Source organism: Triticum aestivum, chromosome 2B (assembly GCF_018294505.1).
Source record: "Triticum aestivum cultivar Chinese Spring chromosome 2B, IWGSC CS RefSeq v2.1, whole genome shotgun sequence".
Lineage (NCBI taxonomy): Eukaryota > Viridiplantae > Streptophyta > Magnoliopsida > Poales > Poaceae > Triticum > Triticum aestivum.
Genome location: NC_057798.1, coordinates 380,614,155 through 380,642,031, shown reverse-complemented (window position 1 = coordinate 380,642,031; position 27,877 = coordinate 380,614,155).

Here is a 27,877-nt window from a genome sequence, read left to right as displayed (position 1 = left end):
ACCAAGAGAGTCAATCAGATTCTGGAGGACATGTTGAGAGCTTGTGCGCTAGATTATGGATCTAGTTGCGACGATAATTTGCCTTATGCAGAATTCTCTTACAACAACAGTTATCAATCCAGTTTGAAGATGGCCCCCTTTCGAAGCCTTGTACGGAAGGAGGTGCAGGACACCATTGTTGTGGGATGAAGTTGGAGACCGTCAGTTGTTTGGACCAAATTTGATTAAAGAGTCTAAAGAGAAAGTTAAGTTGATTCGCAATAGACTCAAGGTAGCCCAGTCTAGGCAGAAGAGCTATGCAGATTCTAAACGCAAGGAGACAATTTACAAAGTCGACGACAGAGTTTATCTTCGTGTGTGCCCACTTCGAGGAGTTAAGCGTTTTGGAGTTAAGGGAAAGTTAGCATCATGTTTTGTGGGACCATACAAAATTTTGGAATGTATGGGAGAAGTTGCTTACAAGTTGGAGTTGCCTGAAGGATTGTCAGGAGTTCACGATGTGTTCCACGTTTCCCAGCTGAAGAAGTGCCACGCAGAGATGGCTGATATTTCTCTAAGAGATACAGTGCCACGGGAAGCGATTCAGTTGGATAGCGATTTGACCTATGAGGAGAAACCAGTCAAGATTCTCGAGTTTGCCAGCCGAGTCACACGCAGAAAAGTTATCAAGTTCTGCAAAGTTCAGTGGAGCCACCGTACCGAAGATGAAGCCACCTGGGAGCGAGAGGAAGACCTACGGAAGGATCACCCTCACCTATTTTCTAGCCAACCCGAATCTCGAGGGCGAGATTCATCTTAAGGGGGTAGGTTTGTAACATCCCAAATTTTCAATTTGGAATGTTATACTTTAGATCATCATTTGCATATCATATTTTATTGAATTTTGGCTTGATTCTAGAAATTCTACGCAACTCAAGGACCCACGGAGAGAGTTGGGGATTTCGTTATTTTCATAATTGAGATTTCTCAAATTTTTGAAAAGAGGATCAATTGGTTTTGATTATTTTTCCTTCCTAATATTTCTAAAATAAAATGTATGAGAGTAGATAAAATGACTTCTCCAAAATAAACGAAATATTAGAAGAAACATATTAAAATCAATTTAATATTTTATTTGGATTTTATTGCAATTTTATTTGAATTAGAAAAATTGCACATTTTCAAAAATTGCATTTTAGGCCAAGAAAATGTTCATCTTGTTCTAAATATTTTATTTAGACGGTGTTTTGGCAATTTTTAGTTATTTATTTATTTTTCTAGGATTTATTTTAGTTCCGGTGGAATCAGTTTTTAAAGAGAAAAATTTGCTTCAGACCGACCGGGCCGAAGGCCCAGCCGGCCCAACCGGCCACCGCCTCCCTCGTGCCGCTCCCGTGCCCGCACTGGACTCCACCGGAGTCCGGGAGACCGCCGCCGCCTCGGTTGCCCCTTCCCCAAGCCGACCACGCCCCTCGCCTCTTATAAGCCGCCGCCCCCGCCCCCACATCGCCACCCCAAGCCGTAGCAGCAGCAGCGCCCGCAGCCGCCGCCGCCGAGCCACCGCGCCGCCGCCGCTAGCGCCGCCCCGCGCCCGTGCCGCACTTCCCCGCCGCTGCCGCTGCTAGCGCCACCCCACCGCGGCCGCCGCTAGCGCCACCCCGCCAAACGAAAAAAAAGGCAAACGAAAAAGAAGGCAAATATTTTTGTGCTTTTGCAAAAAGATTTTAGAAGTGGGGGAGATGATGACGAGAGGCAAATGGCAAATAAAGTAATTGCAAGGAGATGATATTTGTGATTAGGAACCTGATAGATGTTGATTATGTCTCCTCGGCAATGGCGCCACAAATTCTTCCTGATTGCTTGTATCTGTGTTGGTATTTCTCCGAAGAGGAGAGGATGATGTAGCACATCAACAGTAAATATTTCCTTCAGTTATGAAGCCAAGGTTATCAATCTAGTAGGAGAACCAAGCAACACCATGTAAACGGTACCTGCACACAAAGAACAAATACTTGCAACCCAACGCGTAAGAGAGGTTGTCAATCCCTCCTCAGTATTAAGATAGATAAAATTGTATGAGATTGGATAAATAGATCTAGCAAAAACACAAATAAAATAAAGAAAGAAAAAGTGCAGCAAGGTATTTTTGGAATAATAGATCTAAAAACAATATGATAGAAAATAGACCCGGGGCTCGTAGATTGCACTAGTGGCTTCTCTCGAGAAAATAGCATACGGTGGATAAACAAATTATTGTTGGACAATTGATAGAAGAGCAAATAATTATGATGATATCCAAGGAAATGATCGTGTATATAGACATCACATCCAAGATTAGTAGACCAACTCCTGCCTGCATCTACTACTATTACTCCACACATCGACCGCTATCCAGCATGCATCTAGAGTATTAAGTTCATGGTGAAACAGAGTAATGCAATAAGAACGATGACATGATGTTGACAAGATCTATTCATGTAGGAATAGACCCCATCTTTTTATCCTTAATAGCAATGATAGATGCTTGCCTCGCTACCCCTTCTACCACTGGGTGAGGAGACCGCAAGATCGAGCCCATCACAAGGTACATCTTCCCATTGCAAGAAAAATCAATCTAGTTGGCCAAACCAAACCAAAGTTTCGGAGAAGAAATACGAGGCTATAATAATCATGCATATAAGAGATCAAATAAGACTCAAATAATATTCATAGATAAAACTGATCATAAACTCGCAATTCATCAGATCCCAACAAACACACCGCAAAAAGTCAATACATCAAATAGATCTCCAAGAACATCGAGGAGAACATTGTATTGAGAATCAAAAAGAGATAAGAACCCATCTAGCTACTGCCTACAGACCCATAGGTCTATGACAAACTACTCACGCATCATTGGAGGAGCACCAATGAGGATTATGAACCCCTCCGTGACTGTTCTCCTCTGGCAAGGTGCCGGAAAGGGCCTCTAGATTGGATCTCATGGCTAGAACTTGCGGCGACTGGAATTGTGTTTCGTCTACTCCCCTAGGGTTTCCGGAATATTTGGGTATTTATAGAGCTGAGAGGCGATGGAAAGGACCTCCATGGGCCCCACCACCCATCAGGGCACGCTGGGGGCCTCTAGCGTGCCCTGGTGGGTGGTGGGCCCCATGGGCCTTCCCTCGTGCACTTCCTTGGCTCCCAATTTGTCTTCTGGGCAGAACAAAATCCTCAAAAATTTGTGCTCTGTTTGGACTCCGTTGGATATGGATATTATGCGAAGCAAAAAACATCAACTAATACTGGGCACTATGTCAATAGGTTAGTCCCAAAAAATGATATAAAGTTGCTATAAAATGAATATAAAACATCCAAGAATGATAATATAACAACATGGAACAATAAAAAATAATAGATACGTTGGAGACGTATCACAAACCTATTAATTTGTGCCCAGCGCCAGTTGCTATTTTTTTGCTTGTTTTTTACTTTGTAGAATATCAATACCAAACGAAGTCCAAATGGTACAAAACTTTTTGGAGATTTTTTATGGTGATAAGAGACCCTGGAAGCTTCTGGTGGCCACGAGAAGAGGCTACTGGGACCCACTAGGCACCAGGGCATGCTAGGCACCTCTGGCGCACCCTGGTGGGTAGTGGGTCCCATGGGCACCGTCTTGACCTACCTCCGCCTCTATAAACACTCTAAAATGCCCAAAACCCTAAGGGAGTTGATGAAATACTTTTTCCGCCGCTGCAAGTTCCAAAACCATGAGATCCAATATAGAGGCCTTTTATGGCACTCTGCCGGAGGGGCAACGATCATGGAGGGGTTATTCATCATCCTTGCTACCCCTCCGATGATGCGTTGGGATCATGGAGGGGCAACGATCATGGAGGGGTTATTCATCATCCTAGATGGCTTCTTCTCCCTTTTTGATCTTCAATACAATGTTCTCCTTAATGTTCTTGGAGATCTATTTCATGTAATGACTTTTTGCGGTGTGTTTGTTGGGATCTGATGAATTGTGAGTTTGTGATCAGATCTATCCATGAATATTATTTGAGTTTTCTCTGAACTCTTTTATGCATGATTGTTATAGCCTCGTATTTCTTCTCCGATTTACTGGTTTGGTTTGGCCAACTAGATTGATTTATCTTACCATGGGAAGAGGTGCTTTGTGATGGGTTCGATCTTGCGGTGCTCAATCTTAGTGACAGAAAGATACATGACACACATGTATTGTTGCTATTAAGGGTAACAAGATGGGGTTTATTCATATGTGGGTTTATCTTGTCTACATCATGTCATCTTGCCTAATGCATTACTCCATTTTTCCATGACCTTAATACACTAGATGCATGATGGATAGCGGTCGATGTGTGGAGTAATAATAGTAGATGTAGAATTGCTTTCACTACAAAAAAATACACTTGTGTGATGATACGTGTTTGTCACAGTAGGTCATGTTTTCTGTCATGCATGTACATCCATGACGATTTTATAACAGAATCAAGACAGTCATACCTGTGTTGTCGTAGAAGTGTTCCATGACATTACCAAAATTATCATCACGGAAGTGGCCACTTCCATGACGATAATTCGCGCGTCATAGAAGTGCTTTCGTCAAGGGTGACCGACACATGGCATCCACCGTAACGGAACACCGTTAAGCTATCGGGTCCGGTTTTGGATCCGATAACCCGTTAACAGCCCTGACCAATGGGGGATTTTGCACGTGTGAAATCATCATTGGCTGGAGTAAACACGTGTCATCTCAACGTTGGGATAGATTTCATCCACTCATTGGACCCAAGCCGCCTATGATACGTCGACACGTGGCACGGCCCAACAGAGGCCCATTCCTGTGAAAAGGCCGGCCCGTTTGACTTGGTCAAAAGGTGGCGGCCCGGCCCACGGAAAGCCAGTTAACGACCTATTCATATATAGCCCATTTACAGCCGCAAACACAGGGCCCGTTACGGCCTATCCGAATTAGGCCCAGTAGCGTAATCTGGGCCGTCCAATATGATTCCAGCCCATTTTAACTTCTGGCCCATGTATGGCCCATGACTTCTTTCGGCCCATATGAGGCCCTTTTGTAACTCTTGGCCCATTAATGGCCCGTGCTGAAACTGGCCCGTAATGAACAGTGTATCACTTTATACCCATTAACGGCCCATTATTCCATTGGGCCGTTTCCAGCCCATGTTATCTTTCGGCCTTCTCAGGGCCCATTTATTCTTGGGCTCATTTCCAGCATTCGGTTAGTTACGGCCCGTTACTGTCATTTTCTGCTTGTGGGCCAAATTCAGCCCGTTGTTACAGTCGGCCTGTTTGTGGCCCGTTAATACGTTGGGCCGTTTTCATAGCATTATCAAATACGACCTATTAACGACGGCCCGTTATGGTCAGCCCATGAACGGACGATTCCAACTCTAGCCCGTTTACGGCCATAATGTGGTCTGTTATTGGCCCATGTTTGGCTGATTGACCATCCGGCACATATAAGGCCCATTGATGATACGGCCCGTGGAAGGCCCATTGTGTCTACGGCCCGTAGAAAGCCCCTTGTTTCTACGGCCCGTAGAAGGCCCATTGTTTCTACGGCCGGTAGGAGGCCCAGTGTCACTACAGTAAATATGTAGCCCATGGTTATTGTGGCCTAGTTTTAAAAAATAGGTTATTGCGGCCACTAGCAAACCGCGGAAAAAGAACTGCACTGACAACAAGCAAAAAAAACAAGACAGCAAGGAAATAAATAATCAAGCAACTTATGCTAGGCTATCACGGCTATTACACATATTACATCCACTGGGCATCAAAGTTTGCCACCAGTGCAAATATAGGGAACAAAGCAGCATATAAACGCCGCAGCAAAACAAGTCCAGAACTAAAACCACTTCAGAAGAACTCAAGAAACAATATCCTGGGTACCCATAATGCTGGAAAGATGCTTAGCAAGCTTATTAACTTTCTCTTGTTTGGCTCTTAAATCCTCCAGCGCTTGCTGTTGCACAAGAAAGTACGCGTCTGAATTCTGCAGGGACTTCCTTAGTCCTTCGACTACTTGCCGCAGCACAGCTGACTGATGCCTTTCAGCTTGTAGCTGAGACTGAAGAAGCCGAAGTGATTCAGGCAGCGAGTTCAAAGAGCTTGTGCCAGCGGTACTGGCCAGTAACTCAAACACTACATCAATGCAGGACTGTCGGGTTTTCTCACTGTCTACAAGATCGTTTTTATCACCTTTCTTGGAGACCAACAGGGTTGTCTCACTATCTTGAACCTTATCTTAATTACTTTCTCTACCATTGCATAGTGGGGTGCTCTTCTCCAATATTCTGTTTGCATACTACAAGAGAAACAAGCAGACACATCACAGGTTTAGCTTGTAGTATAAGAAACTCATTTTGGTAAACCGGTTCAGTAGTAAGGTGGACAGGATAACAACATGAAACAAACATATATCTATGTACTATGGTCACTGTATTGTCCATATCATTCTATTTTATGTTGCCTAATCTAGAGACACAGTTCAACTCATATATTTTTAAGACACAACAGCATAGACAGAAAAGAAGTGTGAGAAACTACACAGCATTGGCAACACTTGTAGTGTGCATCACATGAGAACATAACTATTTATACAACTTAAACTGAAATCAACATAGAGCAAGAAGTTAGGAGAGCAATCCAGTTAAAGAAATAGGTTTAAAACATACCTGTTGCGCCATTGGAGTTTCAATTGGATCATTCAAATTCGGAAGTAATTGGTATGAGTAAATACAGTGATGCAACAGCAAAGGAGTATGGACCATATCTATGGAATCTGACATGAGAACAGTTGCTCTTATGCTTTAAACGTGGAGTTTGGGTTAGCTGTGGTGGTCTTCGTGCTTTGGGCACTGAAGTAGCTTTACAAACTGCTCGTGTGGGGGTACTCTGTGGTGGACATGGTGCTTTGTCAACTAGAAGTGGGTTACTATCCGCTGGGGTTGCAGTTAGATGGGTTGTAGATGGTTCTCTGCCCAACGGTGTGAGTGTGCAATCTGGAAGAGTCTCGATTATGTGTGGTGGGGCTAGTTTGTGTGCCAGTACAACCATGGTTCTATCTGCATCGACGGGTACCATTGTCTTTTGTGAAGAACAGGTTTTTGCTCCCTTAGATACTGCCATCACCCCTTCCAATTCAAATGGCTGATAAACAAGAAAAGAAATTGAATGTACAGACGTTGTATGATAGACAGATGTGGTAATTCACATATATGTTGTCTAACCAAACATGACAGCATGGCACAATTTCACATATACGATGGATAACTAAACCGGATAGCATGACACATTTTCAGATATATGATGGATAACTTAACAGGATATAATGGCATAATTCAACATGTGAGGAGTATCTAAACAGGATGACATGAAAAAACTATATGATGTCTTTCTAAAATAGTTTGGGATGAAATAATTCACATACATGTTGTCTAAGTATATAGGATGGCATGATATAACTGACATAACTTATACATATACTAAGCAGCTGACACTCGCATGTATGATCTCTAAACTAAGTAGATGGAACTTAATATTGTGCATATGATCTCTAAACTAAGCAATGCAAGACACCATATGCATGATATGAGAAATATAAACATTGCAAATTAGAGCATACACCTCAGGTGGGATATAGGACTGGTCATCTGTCTCTGAATCCTCCTTTGGGGAGCTACCTGTAACCATCGAGATATATGCTTTAATATGTACAATTGCCTGCCCAGAAGACCTTGTTTTCACTCATGTTTTTTCCGTAACTGGCTCAAATGGCTGATACACTTGAAGAGTAGTTCAACATACACAGATTATGAACAAATGGAATATGTAATGAAAAAAAGGATGGCATGAGATAATTCACATATATGATGTCTGGCATAATTCACATATATGATGCCTGGCATAATTTACATATATGATAACTCGCTGAAAAACATGGCATTGCATAATTCGCATATCTGATATAGAAAGCAAACAAGAGGCAATCACACAAAGCATGTCCAATCTAAGCAGATGGCATGGCAATGCAAGACACCAAATGCATGATATGAGCAATATAACCCTGCCAAGTTAGAGCATGCACCTCGGGGGGGGGGGAGAGATACGACTGGTCATCTGTCTCCGAATCCTTCTCTAAGGAGCTATCTGTAACTAGCAAGAAATCTGCATCGACAGGTAGCACTGACTGCTCAGAAGACCTTGTTTTCACTCCAGATTTTCCCATGAGCGACTCAAATGGATAATGCACAGGAAGAGTAGATGAACATACAAACATTGTTGACAATTGGTATACATTATGAAAAAAATGGCACAGTAGAATTCACATATACGATGACTGGCTAAACATGAAGGCATTGCATGATTCACGTATATGATGTATGGTTAAAGAAGATGGCCTTGCATAATTCCCATATACTCCCTCCATACCTAAATATTTGTCTTTTTAGAGATTTCAAATGGACTACCACATACGGATGTATATAGACATATTTAGAGTGTAGATTCACTCATTTTGCTCCGTATGTAGTCACTTGTTGAAATCTCTAAAAATACAAATATTTAGGAAGGGTGGGAGCATGATATAGAAACCTAATAGGTGGTACTGGCGAGCCAAGCTTTGGGACGCGCTTGTCCGAAATGTAGGGTAAGTTACCAGCGTACCCCCACCGGTTTTGACACCGCGACGTGGAGCTTCATTCCCGGCCAAGGGCTGGAAGGGGGGATTTCGCGTGTCTGGGCTACGGGACCGATTTCAGATGAGGAGGGAGTTTTCATGCGCGTCGAAATTTCGGGATAACAAGGCGCGACGCGGGTTGAAGAGGCGGGAGTTTCAAAGCAGGTGAGACAAAAGATACTCGAGCTTGCAAATTTCGGGATAACAAGGTGCGAATTCCTTGTTTGGCAGAACAAACTTAACGTGTAAAAAAACAATTCATACAAGACACAAGAGAGTCATGTCCCCTTTTACTATATTGCTATAGATGCCATTGAAAAAACTACAAGAAAAATGTAAAAAAATCGGGAAAACAAGATTACCCTGTACAGTACCAAATCGATTCGCACTTCCCTCAACAACAACAAAAAATCAATTCCCACCAAAAGAAAGAGTAATGTCCCTTTTTATATGATTACAAATGCCGGGATCTCGAATTTCAATTTTTGAATCCACGTTATGTTGAATTCAAATATATCGTTAGGTGACCTTGCGGTTTATAATTGATGTAGTCATACATTTTGATCTTCCATCATATATGAACATTTTACTCCACCATGTGAACATATATATATTGTCGTCTACCATATGGACTAAATTTGAATCAATTTTCCTTATTTGAATACAATTGTTGTCAAGTTATACAATAATTTAAATATTATCTTGATAACAAAAAACATGCATATAGCAGTAATCATATTTCACTATGAATTACATGTACCATATGATCTCCAATTCAAATATTTGTATCCATTTTATGTTGAATTCAAATCATAATACATTATTGGTCTAGGTAGCGAGATGTCGGGATAATCTAAACCCTGTTTTCATATGTATAATTTTTGGCTGAATTCGGTCAAGTTTTGGTATAAGCTTATTGCAAAACCGGAGATTCTCGCAACAAGCCTCGTGGTTCCTAGAGGGAATGTGTCACCTTTGTGTGCAAAACGATATACGCTGCCTCCCCCTGATTTTCTTTACAGAGGCAACATAGAACTATATGAGTGCCCTGTTAAATTTTGGAATTATTTCGGGTTCGTTTGGCCTTTTTATACATTAATTGAGTGTCTGGACTTTAAATGTGCATAATCCAAATTTGAACTGCAGGCACATGCTCCGGTGCACCAAAGTTGGTTGAAAAATCACATGTGTGTCCTTGGTTGAATTTCAAGGTCCCATGGAAGAAATGAGAATGAAATTCAAACATCTGGGTGTCATGACTCGGCTGAGAACATCGAGGAACTTAGATTTTAAATTCATGTAAATCCAAAACTCGCCTAGAAATCATGAAACTTGGCATGGTGTCATGTCATGGCACTAACATGTTGTGGTAAAAAATTGGGCCGATTTGGAAGCTCGTGGTTCTAAGAGGGAACGTGCCACCTTTGAGTGTGAAACGATATACGCTGCCCCCCCTTGAGTTTCTTTACAAAATCAACATAGAACTACATGAGTGCCCTGTTAAATTTTGGAATTATTCCGGGTTCGTTTGTCGTTATTATACATTAATTGAGTTTCCGGTCATTTAATATGCATAAGTCAAATTTGAACTACAAGCACATGCTCTCGTGCACCAAAGTTTTTTGAAAAATCACATATGTGTCCTCGAATGAATTTCTAGGTCCCATGCAAGAAATGAGAATAAAATTCAAACATCTGGGCATCGTGGCTCGGATGAGAACATTGAGAAACTTGGCTTTAAAATTCTTGTAAATCCAAAACACGTCTGAAAATCATGAAACTTGGCATGGTGTCATGTCATGGTACTACCATGCTGTGGTAAAATTTTTTGGCCAAAGAGGAACAAATTTTGGTATAAGCTTCTTGCAAACCGAAGCTTCTCTCAAGAAGGCTCGTGGTTCTGAGTGGGAACGTGCCACCTTTGAGTGCGAAACGATATATGCTGTCCCCCTTGAGTTTATTTACAAAGGCAACATAGAACTACATGAGTGCCCTGTTAAATTTTGGAATTATTCCGGGTTCACTTGGCCTTTTTTTATACATTATTTGAGTTTTTGGCCATTTAATGTGCATAACTCAAATTTGAACTACAAGCATATGCTCCCGTGCACCAAAGTTGGTTGAAAAATCACATATGTGTCCACGGGTGAATTTCTAGGTCCCATGCAAGAAATGAGAATAAAATTCAAACATCTGGGCATCGTGACTCGGTCGAAAACATTGAGAAATTTGGTTTTAAAATCATGAAACTTGGCATGGTGTAATGTCATGGTAGTACCATGTTGTGGTAAAAAAAGGCCGAATAGGAACATATTTTGGTATAAGCTTCTTGCAAACCGGAGCTTCTCTCAAGAAGGCTCGTGGTTCTGAGAGGGAACGTATCACCTTTGTGTGCATAATTCAAATTTGAAATACAAGCACATGCTCCAATGCACCAAAGTTGGTTGAAAAATCCCACGCGTGTCCTCGGGTAAATTTCTAGGTTGCATGCAAGAAATGGGAATGAAATTCAAAATTCTGGGCGTCGTGGCTGGGTTGGAAACATTGAGAAACTTAGTTTTTTAATTCCTATAAATCCAAAACACGCATGAAAATAATGAAACTTGGCTTGGTGCCATGACATGGCACGAACATGCTGTGGTAATTTTGCAGTCCGATTCCCGAAGGCGCACACAATAACAATCAACAAAGTCATTTTGGAACAAGTGATGTCACGTTACAATCGGAAACACAAGTATTATTGAAACCGTGGGCGTTCTATTTACTACCATTTACGTGCCGCCACACGTCCCTTTTTTTATTAGCTAGGAGGCGCCGTGCAGGGTAGCTATTTGAGTACGAGAGGCGTGCGATCAGACCCCTGCGCGTGCTTATCGGGAGGAGAGCCCTTTGACCTCCATCTGCCGTCCACCTCTCTCCCAAGGTCTGCATTAATGGCGCCCGAGCCTCTGTTTAATGGCGTGGCTATGTCTCACTCGACTGAGATTTAAGAGAGAGAAGAGAAAATCTGAAAGCATGGATCTTGATGTAAGATCCGACGGACCTATATAGCATCTACTGTGACTTATACAAGACTGATGAATATATAAGGACGATTAATTGTCTTACATAATTAGGAAGATAATTAAAAAAGCCACATGCGGATATGCCCGAAATACACAAGGGCAAAAGAAGAAGGAAGACAAGGATCTGGCTCGCTGATCTCTACTTTCTTGATGCGTTGCTGCAGGCAGCGGGAACTAGTCTCTGCGGCGAGCGGCGATGAGCTCTTTCGTGTCCTCAAGATGCTGCTTGAGAACATCCACGGATTCCTCCACCACCCTTTGGCGCTCGATGCGGAGCATGTCATTCTCATCCATAAGTTTCTTGACGATGACGCCGGTCCTCTTCAACAAGGCAGTGGTCTCCTCCTGTTGCTCCACACTTCCGACGATCTTCACACTCAGCAGGTCACGCTTGGCCTGGAGCCTCTCATTGCCCTCCCTTAGTTACTGGATGACGCCGATAGCCTGTTCAAACGAGGCTTTCATGTCGTCCTGCAACCTCGCCCAGCCGGAGATCTGATCCATCTGTCTATGGACGATCGCATGCATGCGCCTGTAAGAGTCGTCGCCTGCCCGCGAGACATTTTCCTAAGCCACCGCAGCGCGGTGGGACATCTCTGTTGCATTGGCGGCGCGCCGGGACATCTCTGCTGCTTCCACGACGCGGCCGGACCAGTCTGCTGCATCGATGGTGCGGCAGTACCTCCGTGCTGCTTCGGCGGCGTGGCAGGACCTCTGTGCTGCTACTTCCGCTTGGCCCGGAGCCTCTCATTACCCTCCCTTAGTTGCGGGATGATGCCGGTAGCCTACTCAAATGAGGCTTTCATGTCATCCTGCAACCTCGCCCAGCTGGAGATCTAATCCATCTGGCTATGGACAATCGCATGCATGCGCCTGTAAGAGTCGTCGCCTGCCCGCGAGAAATTTTTCCAGGCCGCCGCGGCGTGGCGGGACATCTCTGCTGCATTCGCGGCATGGCAGGACATCTCCGCTGTTTCCGCGGCGCGGCCGGACCAGTCTGCTGCATCGACGGTGCAGCGGGACCTCCGTGTTGCTTCAGCGGCGTAGCATGACCTCTATGCTGCTACTTTCGCACGGCGGGACATGGCGGCTGCTTTCGCAGCGAGGCGGGACATCTCTCGTGCTTCCGCTTCCATGCTCGCCTCTCCCTGGTGGTAATCTCTCGACCCAGAACTCACGCTGGCCATGGCAGACGCAAGGGAAGGATGCTGAATGACTTGTTTGTTTTTGTGGATGAGGAGTTGAGGAGGAATGTGCAGTCATCTTGGCATAGTTGTATTTATAACCGAGTACTAATACGCTCCTAAGTGGGGAACTGTTTAGGTTGTGATCGGTGTGAACAGGTTTTCAATTCAATATAGCGTGGTACTAATACGCTCCTAAGTGGGAAACCGTTTAGGTTGTGATCGGTCTAGTTTCAAAGTGTGGCACTATTCCTGGATGGCGTTACATGGGCACGTGTTCTCGGCCGTGGTGTAGCATACGCCATGGTAGTTCTTTTTCTACTGCTGTGTACGTGCAATAACTGGAACCGTCGTATACATATCTTACGGTTAATGGGGCGTTCGACTGGAATAGGCTAGTCTGTTTTTCAGACGCATTAAACCTATCTCTCGGGACTTCTCGCACGCACCATCGTGCCACCCACAAAAACTTGTACTCTGAGTTTAGTACGTTATACAGGAAGAGAAGAGGTGCATGCACGCACTTGTCCTCTCACACACGCGTCTGTTTTTTCTCGAAAAGGAGGATGATGACCCCCGGCCTCTGCATCTGGGAGTCACACACGCATCTGTAGCTACGAATTGTAGTGTTCTCAACCATCCGATTGGCTATATCATGGATGTACCTATATACTAAAACATGTCTAGATACATCTATATTTTGACAAATGGAAGGCATGTATTGTGGAACGGAGGGAGTGCTTGTCATCAAAATGGATAAAAAGGGACGTATCTAGAACTAAAATACGTCTACATACATCTCCTTTTATCCATTTTGATGACAAGTAGTACTTCTTACCCAAAGGAACTTTACATCCAACAGACAAAAAATATCCGTTCGACAGTTAGAAATTACTGATTTGTTGTCAAAGTAATTGCTGCATAGCCACCAAAACCCACCATTTTTAAGCTAAAGTAGACAGAGGTAATCCCTATATTAGCATATTACTAAGATAAACAGAAGGCACTGTAGAAACATTTAGGGCGTGAGCTTGTCAATCTGAATGTGGAGGGACACCAGCTTAGCCCCGACCAGCAGCTTGGGCGGAACTGTGAAGAAGGTCAGCTCCTGCACAGCGACGTCGCCAGGATCCTTGCTGCTTGTCACCTCCATTTCCACCTTGATAGCGTCGGTCGTGCCTTTGGGCTACCCCGGCGGGCCGTTCGCCCACAGCTTGGCCACGTAGTGCGGCAGTGGGGACGTCCCCGCTCTGATGTAGATGACCGACACGACGATAGGCGCGTCAATGTCGAGCACGCCACCGACCAAGAAAAACGCGCGGTCGCCCTCCTCTGCGAACAGCAAGAGTCGTGGCTCCGACAGTGGCACTTGCAGCTGGAGCACCATGCCGTACTGGATCCTGTGCATGGGCATGGGATGCGCGGTGCTGATGTGGTGGTAGAGCACCGATGGCAGGCCTTCGTAGCTGCAGACGGGCACGGGGCATTTGCAGGGCGCGAGCGGACACACGCTCTGGTGATCGGCGAGCTTGTGGTAAGTGACGTAGAGCCCACAACCTTCGTGCGGGCACTCTACCCTCACCAACGAAAGGACAACATCCACCGCCGTGTTCCTCACGTCGAAGCCACCGCCGCGGTCGCACTTCTGGCACTGCCGCTGGTTCCCGGGGCGCTCGACGCGACAATCCGCGCAGGCCAGGTGCCCTCCCTTGCACTGCAGAAATCAATCGAACAGCACATCAATCAAGAAACCTACACCTTGCTCAATCAGCTGAACAGACGAGGTGTATTCGAATCTCATACACTGGAGGCGTCAAGGGGCAGAGGTAGAAGGGACAGTGGAGCACGGTGAGGTCTATCGAGACCTTAGAGAGCTCCATCGTTGGGTCCTGTTCCCTCTGCATGATCTCGCCCTCCTCATGCACAACCATCTCTCGCTTGGGCCGGGGAATTACAAAGCTTTACTTTACCGTCACATATTTTATACTACTTCAAGGTGCATTAAATCAACACATGCAAGTATCAAAAGGAGAGTCACGGCATGCATGCAAGCGTTGTAATTAATGCATCGGTAAACGCAAATTATTGGAATATATCGAGTGCAGTGCTTTGATGTGTCGCGTCAACTCGTACATCAATGAGAAGTTTGATTACCTCTCCCTTGCGGACTTAACTGCACATGCCTTTGACTGTATGATAGGTTGGCCACCCACCTGTCGGGCCCACCTGTCATACATGCAAAGGCTGGAGCGTCCATCTCTCGCCCATGAGCGTGGTGGCTGGCAAGACTAGGAGAAGCTTTCGCTACACGCTCTCCCTCCCTCATGCGGTGGACATGCAGCAGTTCAATCGGTGTCAGATGGCCAGAAGCATACTGTAGTACTCCTCCAGTGCAGTAGTATTGTTGTTCGACTTCCCGAAGAGGCGAAGAGCCAAGCGCAGCCTGGACGCTCATGTGACAGTTTCATGTGTAGAGTACTAGGATAGCGTGTACCGTTCCTGTAAGCTTAAAATCGTTGGGGTCGGCTCCATGCTATGTGTCCGTCTCAAAGTTTTTTTAAGAAAATTAAAATAGTCTTCTTGCCCTACCTGTCACCCTGGTGATTGTAGTTTGCACGCTCATCTGGTCAAGACAGGAATATATATTTTAATTTGTGGTGGGTAAATGTTAGAGGTTGCAGCAAATATAGTGTACACTGCAAGTCTTTCAGCCATGTTTAGAGGCAAGCATGCGGGGCCAGTGCTATGATGTGTCGCGTCAACTCGTACAATGAGGAGAAGCTTGATTTTACTACTACACGCCTTCTCCCTCGCCCATGCGCGCGGTGGACAGACATGCAACAGTGGATTTGACACTGTAGAAGCAGTAGTAGTAACGTCATTGTTCGTCTTCTCGAAGAGGCGAAGAGCCAAGTGCAACCCGAACGTGGCAGTTGCGAACATTGGAGCACGCATATAGCCAGGCTCTTGCATGAGACAAAATTGCTATGTGAGCCCACTATTGTACTACTCCCTCCGTTCCTAAATATTTGTCTTTTCAAAGATTCAAATGGACTACTACATACGGATGTATATTGACATATTTTAGAATGTAGATTCACTCATTTTGCTCTGTATTTAGTCACTTGTTGAAATCTCTAGAAAGACAAATATTTAGGAACGGAGGGAGTAGTACGTACTACTACTTGCTAGTATAGCCCTGTGCTACATCTTGAGCTTGCGTTGGTTTTCCTTGAAGAGGAAAGGGTGATGTAGCAATAGTAGCGTAAGTATTTCCCTCAGTTTTTGAGAACCAAGGTATCAATCTAGTAGGAGGCTCCTCAAAAGTCCCACGCACCTACACAAACAAACAAAGAACTCGCAACCAACGCAATAAAGGGGTTGCCAATCCCTTCACGGCCACTTGCGAAAGTGAGATCTGATAGAGATAGTATGATAAGATAAATATATTTTTGGTATTTTATAATATAGATGCAAAAAGTAAAGAGGCAAATAAAAGTAGATTGAAAGCTTATATGATAAAAGATAGACCCCGGGGCCATAGGTTTCACTAGTGGCTTCTCTCAAGATAGCATAAGTATTACGGTGGGTGAACAAATTACTGTCGAGCAACTGATAGAAAAGCGAATAATTATGAGATTATCTAGGCATGATCATGTATATAGGCATCATGTCCGTGACAAGTAGACCGACTCCTCCGGCATCTACTACTATTACTCCACACATCGACCGCTATCCAGCATGCATCTAGAGTATTAAGTTCATAAGAACAGAGTAACGCATTAAGAAAGATGACATGATGTAGATGGATAAACTCATGCAATATGATATAAACCCCATCTTTTTATCTTCAATGGCAACAATACAATACGTGCCTTGCAACCCTTTCTGTCACTAGGTAAGGACACCTCAAGATTGAACCCAAAGCTAAACACTTCTCCCATGGCAAGAAAGATCAATCTAGTAGGCCAAACCAAACTGATAATTCGAAGAGACTTGCAAAGATAACTCAATCATACATAAAAGAATTCAGAGAAGATTCAAATATTTCTCATAGATAAACTTGATCATAAACCCACAATTCATCGGATCTCGACAAACACACCGCAAAAAGAGTTTACATCGAATAGATCTCCACAAGAGAGGGGGAGAACATGGTATTGAGATCCAAAAAGAGAGAAGAAGGCATCTAGCTAATATCTATGGACATGAAGGTCTATGGTAAACTACTCACAACTCATTGGAGGGGCTATGGTGTTGATGTAGAAGCCCTCCATGGTCAATTCCCCCTCCGGTGGAGCATCGGCAAAGGCTCCAAGATGGGATCTTGTGGATACAGAAGGTTACGGCGATGGAAATTGCTCTCTGGATGTTTTTGGGGTATGTAGGTATATATAGGAGGAAGAAGTACATCGGTGGCCGCTCGAGGGGCCCAGGAGACAAGGGGCGCGCCCAGGAGGGGTGTGCGCGCCCTCCTATCTCCTGGCCGCCTCGATTGCTTCTTGACTTGGACACCAAGTCCTCTGGATCACGTTCGTTCCAAAAATCACGCTCCCGAAGGTTTCATTCCGTTTGGAATCCGTTTGATAATCCTTTTCTTCGAAATACTGAAATAGGCAAAAAAACATCAATACGGGCTAGGCCTCCGGTTAGTAGGTTAGTCCCAAAAATGATATAAATGTGTAAAATAAATCCCATAAACATCCAAAAGGGGTAATATAATAGCATGGAACAATCAAAAATTATAGATACGTTGGAGACGTATCACCCTGTAAACCAAAAAGGACTATTTGCCTTTCTAGAGATTTCAACAAGTGGCTAGACTACACCGAGACGGAGTACATATGGAGCAAAATGAGTGAATCTGCACCGTAAATAAATACATACTTCTCTCGTTTTCTTCTTTGAGGTGCACTCTATTGAGTATACTGACTAGTCTCTTTTTGACACGTATTTATGTCTTTTTGACACAGTACAAACGCAAGAGCTCATATGCATGCGCATACACTCACCCCTATGAATGCACAGGCACGACACTATCATCTTGAAATTTACGAAGTCACCATAGGCACCTCGTCGTCGACGGGAACGTCTCCTGACATGCGATAGACGCGAGTGTCAGTCGCCTCCATAGGTGCTTGAATGCCAAGGAGGGAGAGGGTAGCGGTTCCCGAGACGTTGAACGGTCAATGATGCATCCTCAATTACATGCAGAGGGAATTAATTGGAGAAGCAGAATAGAGCCAACACGATGTGAGTGCAATAGAGTTTGGACTCTCATATAAAGGCGTCCCACCACTCCAATCCATCTACTCCTAATTCTCTGTGCAACACTGCTCACTCCAATCCAAGACCAAGTGACCAGAAGCCACAAGCACCTATGGAGGCCATGGACGCGAGCGGCAGTCAGCTGTGCCAAATCATCCAAGGCGCCGGCCTGCGGCCCCGCACCGCGTAGCGTTTCCAGATGGTGCTCGCGACCGCCAGCATCATAGCCCTCACCGACACCGGCTTCGCCTGTCGCATGGACGGCATGATGGTCAACTCCATCCGCAAGTTCACCGCCATCAAGAAACGCGCGGACGACCTTGCCGTACTGCTCCAGCCCGCGCACCCAGGCTCCTCATTGCCTGCCACCCTCATCGGCCTCCATGGTGAGCAACTCTTTCAAGCCGGAGGTCTCGACGAAGAATGTGCACCTTGAGGCCGCGCTCGCCGTGCAACGCCTCGCCATCCAAGAAACTGTCGACCTGCACATCCACGTCTATGAGGAAATCGTCTACATAGGCCACTACAAGATAAGCGAGGACAGAAAGATGTTGTGATGTAGGGCAGAACCCTATGTGGCCGATCTTTCACATTTGGAGAGGATCCCTATGAGGAACACGAAGAGCGCGCAGAAATAAACGAGGGAAATCACGAGGGAACACAAGATAAACACTCAACCGACACGAATATGATCACACAAGTGCTAGATCATCGAGGCACAAAGTTACACGAGATCCAAAGTTAACAAGCAATGATACAAAGGTAGCCGTTCTTCTCCGTGAGGAGGTCTTGATTGTTTTCTCCGGATGGAGGTCGGGTGGATCTTCTCCGAAGAGGTGTGGCCCCTCACGAGGAGTAGATCCGGTACGGATGAGCAATGCTCTATCTCAAATGAGATAAACCAATGCTAACCCTAGAACGTAGGTGGAGGGGGAGTATATATAGTCTACGGGGCGAAGGGGTACATGGGCCATGGCCCGGATGCGCTGCACGCATGCAGGAGGGGGCCGGATGTCCGGGCGCTCACAAGGGGCCAGATGTCCAGGCGGTCGGGCCGGATGTTCGGGCTGGTGGAGCTGGCCTTGCTGCTCTCTGGATGCACGGGGCCGGATGTCCGCGACTTCGGGAGGTGCCGAATGTCCGGGGTGACGGCCGGATGTCCGGGCTGTCGGGGCAGCCTTCTGTGCTCCCTAGACGGCATGTCCGGATGTCCGGGCTAGCTGCCGGATTTCCAGTGCGGAGGGCCGGATGTCCGGGCTAGACGCCGGATGTCCGGGCCCTGTAGCTTCTGCTACAGACTCCTGGCTGTGGGGAAGATCTCCAGGGGCCGGATGTCCGGGGCCATGGCCGGTTGTCCGGTGCCTGGAAGTAGTCCTTGCCTTCTTTCGTTGGTTCTCTTCTTTCGTGGACTTGGTGGCTTGACCATCTTCATGTGCATCCTCAGGAGGGTCCTCTTGGTACCTAATCATGCACAACATTCCGGACTTAGGTAGTAGCCATGTCTCGAGAGGATCATATGAGATATCACTAAGGAGAGAAGTCACCTCGGTCTCGGGAGCCCTAGCTCATGCTCTTGTCATGGGTCCTCTTGGTGCTCGGTGAGACGATGAAAGATCCATGGGGATGACCGAAGGATGCTCCGCATAATCTCCCCTCCCTTGGGAAAGGTCCGACCTCGGATCGAAATCCTCATCACCATGGTACGGGGAGAGATCGTTGACGTTGAAGATGTCGCTCACGTTGTACTTGTTGTGTGGGAGATCGATCTTGTAAGCGTTGTTGTTGTAGCGTGCTAGCACCTTGAAGGGTCCATCGACTCGAGGTAGAAGTTTGGTCTTGCGTTTGTTGGGCAAGCGTTCCTTGTGAAGGTGTAGCCACACGAGATCTCCAATGTTGAATATCATGGGTTGCTTGTGGACATTGAGCTTGGTCACGAGTCATTGCACTTGGCGCTCAATGGTATGCCTTGTATCCTCATGCATCTTCTTGATGTAGCTTGTGCGTGCACTCGCCTCCATGTTACTGCACTCTTGTAGTGGTAGAGGTAGAATGTCCAATGGGGACAACGGGTTGAAGCTGTAGACGACCTCGATGGGGGACTTGTCGGTCGTCAAATTTCTTGCACGGTTGTAGGCATACTCGGCAATGGGTAGACACTCCTCCCACTCCTTGATGTTCTTCTTGATCAACACACAAAGTAGAGTGGAGAGCATGCGGTTTGTCACCTCCGTTTGGCCGTCGGTTTGAGATGGTATGCCGATGAGAACAAGAGCTTGATTCCGAGCTTGGCGCATAGCGTCTTCCAAAAGTAACTCAAGAACTTGACGTCGCACTCGGAGACGATTGTCTTAGGTACTTCATGGAGTCCCAAGATTTCCCTACAAAAGATATTGGCGACATGTGAAGCATCGTCTATCTTGTTGCAAGGAATGAAATGTGCCATCTTAGAAAATCGGTCCACAACAACAAACACAGAATCCTTGCCATTTTGAGTTCTAGGCAAACCAAGTACAAAATCCATGCTAATGTCTTCCCAAGGTTGATAAGGAATAGGAAGAGGAATGTAAAGACCATGGGATTGAGATTTAAACTTAGCTTTGCGACATGTAGAGCATCGGTTGGTGAAGCTTGAGACGTCGCGGAACATCTTGGGCCAAAAGTAGTTCTTGGGGAGCGTGGCGAATGTCTTGTCGTGTCCAAAGTGTCCCATGAGTCCGCCTCCATGAGCCTCTTGCAAAAGGAGCAAACGAAGAGAAGACTCAGGAATGCAAAGTTTGTTAGCTCTCATAAGATAATCATCCTTGATGTAATATCATTCCCAAGATGTATGTGTCAAACACATAGCATAAGGAGTAGCAAAAGATGGATCATTAGCATACAAGTCTTTGATGTGCTCAAAGCCAATAACATTCAACTCAAGTTTAGTGACAAGCGTGCATATGCGTGAAAGTGCATCCGCAACTACATTTTCCTTACCCTTAATGTACTTGATCACATAGGGGAAAGATTCAATGAATTCACTCCATTTGGCATGAAGCTTGTTTAACTTAGTTTGGCCTTTCAAGTACTTAAGCGTTTCATGATTGATATGTATGACAAACTCATGAGGTCTAAGATAGTGTTCCCAAACATGTAGCACACGCACTAAAGCATACAATTCTTTGTCATAAATGGGATAGATAAGTTGAGCACCGGAGAGTTTTTCACTAAAATATGCAATAGCTCGTTTTTCTTGCATGAAAACTCCGCCAATTCCGGTACCACTTGCATCGCAATGAACCTCAAAAGTTTTGTAAAAGTTGGGCAAAGCAAGAATCGGAGCATGACTAAGCAAAGATTTGAGCTCATCAAAAGCGGTGGATTGCAAAGATCCCCAAACAAAAGGAGCATTCTTCTTACTCAAGGCATGCAAAGGAGCGGCAATAGTGCTAAAATCTTTCACAAAGCAACGATAAAAACTCGGAAGGCCAAGAAAGTTACGCACTTGTTGCAAATTGGTGGGTTGGGAACAAGTTTTAATTGCTTCAATTTTAGATTCATCAACATGGACACCCTTGTAAGAAACCATGAACAAGTTTTAATTGCTTGTCAATACCAAAGGTGCACTTTTTCATGTTGGCATAAAGACGTTCATTGCGAAGAGTTTGTAAAACAGCCCTAACATGCTTTAGATGCTCTTTCATGGATTTACTAAACACAAGAATATCATCAAAGTTAACCACAATGAACACTCCAATATAAGGTCGAAGCACAAAATTCATAAGACGCATGAAAGTTCCGGGAGCTTCCGATAAACCCATAGGCATAACCAACCACTCGTACAAGCCAAATTTGGTTTTGAAAGCGGTTTTCCATTCATCACCTTCTTGTATGAGGATTTGATAATAACCACTTTTAAGATCAATTTTTGAGAAAATGGTGGCACCGCTAAGTTCATCAAGCATATCATCTAAGCGAGGAATGGGATGCCTATAATGAACGGTAATAGCATTGATAGGTCTATAATCGGAGCACATGCGAAAACTACCATCTTGCTTGGGCACAAGTATAACGGGAATGGCACAAGGGCTTAAGCTTTCACGTACATGACCGTTGTCGATTAGTTGTTGTACTTGCCGTTGGATCTCCTTAGTTTCTTCGGGGTTGACGCGGTATGGGGCTTTGTTTGGTAGGGGTGCTCCAGGGATGAGGTCGATTGGATGCTCAATGTCTCATAGAGGAGGTAGACCCGGAGGTAGCTCATCGGGGAAAACATCTTGGAATTCCTGCAAAAGAGATTGGAAAACTAAAGGTAGCTCGTGAGAGGTGTTAGTTTTTGGTTCTCCATCCTTGCACACAAGGACAAAGTGCATAACACTCGATGGGTTCTCACACACTTCTCTCATCTCACTTTTGGTGGCAAATAGGACTAAGTTTTTCTTGTCGCTCATAGTGGAGGTGCTCGGTTTTGGCTTGTGGCTCCCACTCTCTTTTGGGTGGATCACTCTCTCACTCTTATCTCCATGATGGGTGGCTTTCTTGTCGGCTATTACTTGACTAGGAGACATAGGTCGTAGCACATATTCCTTCCCTTTCATCTTGAAGCTATAGTGATTGGTATGCCTGTTGTGGATGACGCCGTGGTCGAATTGCCATGGTCAACCAAGAAGGAGGTGGCAAACGGACATCGGGACGACATCACACTCCAAAGTGTCCTCATATGCACCAATCTTGAAGGAGACTTGGACCATAAGCTCAACTCGTATAGTTCCGGAATCTCTTAGCCATTGGACTTTGTAGGGGTGCGGGTGCTTCATCTTGACCAATTTAAGCTTGGAGCATAGTTCTTCACTTGCCAAGTTGTGGCAACTACCTCCATTGATGATGACCTTGACGGACCTTCCATTGATGCTGGCCTTTGTGTGGAAGATGTGGCATCTTTGGTCTTCTTCTTGTTGATATTGAAGAGTCAAGACTTCAGAGACAACGAGAGTGGGGCTTGAATCCTCATCACAAAAGACTTGATCATCTTCATCCTCGTTCACGCGCCGGTGCATGGCCACTTGCTCAAGGGCTTCCATCTCCTCATCACTCATGGAGTCATAGGTTCCATGAGGATCATGGTGCGCTTGTTTGTGCATTCGTAGGACTTGTGGCCTCGACCGCCGCAAGTGAAACACTTGAAGGAACTTGTCTTTACGGTCTCAATGGTCGGAGTAGATGATGAAGCGCGCGGCTTGAAGTTGCTTGTAGTAGGAGGAAGACGACTTGAGCTTGTCGAAGCTTTCTTGTAATTTGACTTGTCGTCATTGCTTGTAGATGGCTTGGTTGAGTTAGAAGTTGGAGGAGTTGTTGAAGCTTGGTTGTTGGAGAAGCCGTAGGTCTTGGATGAGTACTTGGCGTACTTGAAGTCATCTTGCACTTGACGTTCCGCCTTGGTAGCTTGATGCACGAGCTCAATGAGGTTGGAGTAGGGTTGGAAGTCGGCAATCTTCTTGATGGGATGATTGAGTCCATTCAAGAAGCGTGCCATAGTTTGCTCATCATCTTCTGTGACATTGGCTCGAATCATGGCTATCTCCATTTCCTTGTAGTATTCTTCAACACTCTTTGTTCCTTGCTTGAGGAGCTGGAGCTTCTTGAAGAGATCGCGATTGTAGTAGGTGGGCACAAAACATGCTCGCGTGACATCTTTCAATTGATCCCAAGTGGTGATTGGTGGTTCACCTCTTGCTTCTCGGCGCTCAAGGACTTGTTACCACCATATGAGCACATAGTCCTGGAACTCAAGTGATGCCATATCGATCTTATTCTCTTCCTCATAGTTGTGCAAACGAAAGATCTTGTTGACCTTCAATGCCCATGAGAGGTATTCTTCGGGATCACTGCTTCCATTGAACTTGGGCATTGTGAATTTTAGCTTGTCGTAGTGTTGCTGTTCATTGTGTTGTGATCGAGGGTGATGATGACGCCCTTGATGTGGAGGATAATCAACCTAAATTTGCTCTTGGCTTGGAGGAAGTCCATCGTCTTCTTTCTCATGTTGAGCTTGAGGTTGTGGAGGAGCTTGTCGAGCTTGTGGAGGAGCTTGTCGATCTTGAAGAGGAGCTTGAGGAACTTGACATTGCACTCTTGGTTGGTAGTTCCGCTCTTGGATTTCTTCTTGAAGTGCTTCCTCTTGGTTGCGCCTATCGCGGTTGCGCTTGGCAATGGCTCGACTTGATTCTTGAAGGGCACGTTGCGCCTCAAGAGCTTGCGCTTCACGTTGTTGTTGTTGAAGACGTTGAGCCTCGGCGTCTTGTTCCTCTTGATGTAGACGCGCTCGTTCTTCCTCTTGGCAACGTTGACGTTGTCTTTCTTGAGCTTGTGCAAAAGCAACTTGGTGTGGTTGAGGACAAAGTACTTGCTAGTCGACTTGCTCTTGTGAATGCTTGTAATGTAGGGGATTGCGAGATGCATGACGGTCTTGACACGTGGCTCGTCAAAGAGTGTTTGATGTCGGTGTACTTGAGCCGAAGAAGGTGTCGTCGGAGTGTCGACTTGAGCGGTTTCGTCTTGAGTATGAAGAAGTTACAGGAGGACGGTTCACCAACAAGGCGTGGATCTCATCCATCCTTGCATCGTTCTCTTGCTTGTGCGTCGAGCTTGTTGTCGAAGTAGTCCTTTATACGTTGCTTGGAGAGTCGCAAGTCGGTGGCGAGGTTGTCGATGCGGCCAGTCATCACTTGTTGCTCTTGATGCAACACTCGTTATGCACCAAAGAGGTGGCTCTTGGTGACGAATGATGACATGTCGTCGTCTTGCTCGATGAAGAGTGGGTTGGTAGAAGTACTTGGCCTATCCATCATTCCAAGCAAAAATGTGAGTGGGAGAAGGAGAAGAACTTATACCAAATGTACCTTGACCGATGTTGATGGTGAATCAAGTTCACTCAAATGCGGATAATGAAATAGCACTATTGGTACCAATTCTTGTCGGTTCTCACACCTACACAAGTAAAAGCTTATGGTGGAGCTTGGTTAGGATGGTGGCACAAAATTTGATGTAATTGTAAGTGAGCTTCAATAATGTTGGAAAAGATTCACAAATTTACAAATGCAACAAGTAGACCAAGCAAGAAGAGTTACACAGAAACACACACGCAAATAGATAAGTGGGATTGTGCAAACCAAAAATGAGCCAAAATGTGGAATCCATGAAAATGCTCTTGTTGCACAATACACGAGAGACACTAGCACGATTGCACAATAGGCGGATACGTAATTTGTGCACAACCTACTAGGCAAAAATGCAACGACCTCTATCCCAAGTATGCTATATGTATGGTATTTCGGTGATATGATCCAAGATGATCGGGTATGACAATCTTAAAGTAGTATGACGCTATGGTTCTTGCTTATAAGCTCTTTGCTTATCTTTATTCTTTGCTTAAAAGCTTGTGTGGCTCTTTCACTTTTGAGCTCTTTTCTCATGCAAACTTCACAAACCAAGATAGCAATTGTGTATGCGATGACAACCTTGTGACACAAAATATGATGCTAAGATATGCACCACTATGGTATGGTATGTATGCTATGGAGTATGATCACTAATGTGCACAAGTCACGTTGCCGGCAATACTCAATGGCTAGTCCCGATGGTTAAGCTACGCAAAAGTAAGGCTATGTGGTTATCAATGCAATTGCAAGGTATGACAAAGATGTCGTCGAGGTTACCGGCCTTGGCGATGATGAGTACTCGATGAAGATGAGCGGTGGTGATGTTGACATCGAACCGTACCTATATAGCCAAAACACAATAGGACACGGGAACCACAACCCAAAATCTGAAAGACTAAAATGTGTCAAAATCATCATAGGAGGTAGTGGTGAGCAGTGGTGGTGCTTGCGGAAAGCGGTGGAGGTATGCGGAAGTATGCGTGGGCGCCGGGGCAAAGTTGGGGAAACTAAGCGGAAAATGGCGAGGGGGGGGGTGGAGTTGTTGCTGCCAGGGGCCGGATGTCCGGGATAGTGGCAGGATGTCTGGGACGCCGGATGTCCGGGACGCCGGATGTCTGGGGACTCGGGCGGATGTCCGGGCGCCTGGATCGAGGACGAACGCGATGAACTCCACGGGAAAAAGAGCAACTCCGGGGCAAAATTCGGACGAATTTGTGGATGGAAATTGCGGGAGAGATGGGGAAAAGCTAGATCCACTCGATGCAAAGCAGATCCGTGGATCAAATCGAACAAAACTTCATCACACCAACAAATCACAAAAAACAATTGGGGCTACTTTTGGTGTGGATTTTCGGATTTAGGACGAAAACAACAAAATCAAGCTAGAAAACACGGGGTAGGGGCTCCAAAAACGTGATCAACGTGGCTCATGATACCAAGATGATGTAGGGCGGAACCCTATGGGGATGATCTTTCACGTTTGGAGAGGATCCCTACAAGGAACACGAAGAACGTGCAGAAGGAAACGAGGGAAATCACGAGGGAACACAAGAGAAACACTCAACCAACACGAATATGATCACACAAGTGCTAGATCAGCAAGGCACAAAGTAACACGTGATCCAAAGTCAACAAGGGACGATATAAAGGTAGCCGTTCTTCTCTGTGAGGAGGTCTTGATTGTCTTCTCCGGATGGAGGTCTTGAATCCGGGTGGATCTTCTCCGAAGAGGTGTGGTCCCTCACGAGGAGTAGATTCGGTACGGACGAGCAATGCTCTATCTCAAATGAGCTAAACCAATGCTAACCCTAGAACATAGGTGGAGGGGGAGTATATATAGTCTACGGAGCGAAGGGGTACATGGGCCACACCCCGGATGCGCTGCACGTAGGCAGGAGGGGGCCAGATGTCTGGGTGTCGGGCCGGATGTACGGGCGCTTGCGAGGGGCTGGATGTCTGGGCGGTCGGGCCGGATGTACGGGCTGGTGGAGCTGGCCTTGCTGCTCTCTAGATGGATGGGGTCAGATGTCCGGGCAGTGGGGCCGGATGTCCTGGGCTTTGGGAGGCGCCGGATGTCCGAGGTGATGGCCGGATGTCCGGGCTGTCGGGGCAGCCTTCTGTGCTCCCTCGACGGCGTGTCTGGATGTCCGAGCTGGCTGCCAGATTTCCGGGGCGGAGGGCCGGATTTCCGGGCTGGACGCTGGATGTCCGGGCCCTGTAGCTTCTGCTGCAGACTCCTGGCTGCGGGGAAGATCTCCAGGGGCCGGATGACCGGGGCCATGGCCGGATGTCCGGTGCCTGGAAGTAGTCCTTGCCTTCTTCCGTTGGTTCTCTTCTTCCGTGGACTTGGTGGCTTGACCATCTTCATGTGCATCCCCAGGAGGGTCCTCTTGTACCTAATCATGCACAACATTCCGGACTTAGGTAGTAGCCATGTCTCAAGAGGATCATATGAGATCTATCTATCTATCTATCTATCTATCTATCTATCTATCTATCTATACCTCTACTAATTTGTGACTCCCTAAAAATTACTGTGTTAATCAGAATTTACGAGCCGTAGATCTGAGATGGGACCAAGTTATTACGGTGTAGATTAATTTTCATCAAAAAGAAATGTTTCGGCCAGATTAGTTCAGCTGAAAAGAAAAAAACAGAAAGCCCGCCATCTTTGAAGCCCAAGTAGAGGCCCATAACTCTCTCACGGTAGTACTCTCTCAATCTCTCAGCTCTCTCTTCCTCTCTCATATCTTTCTC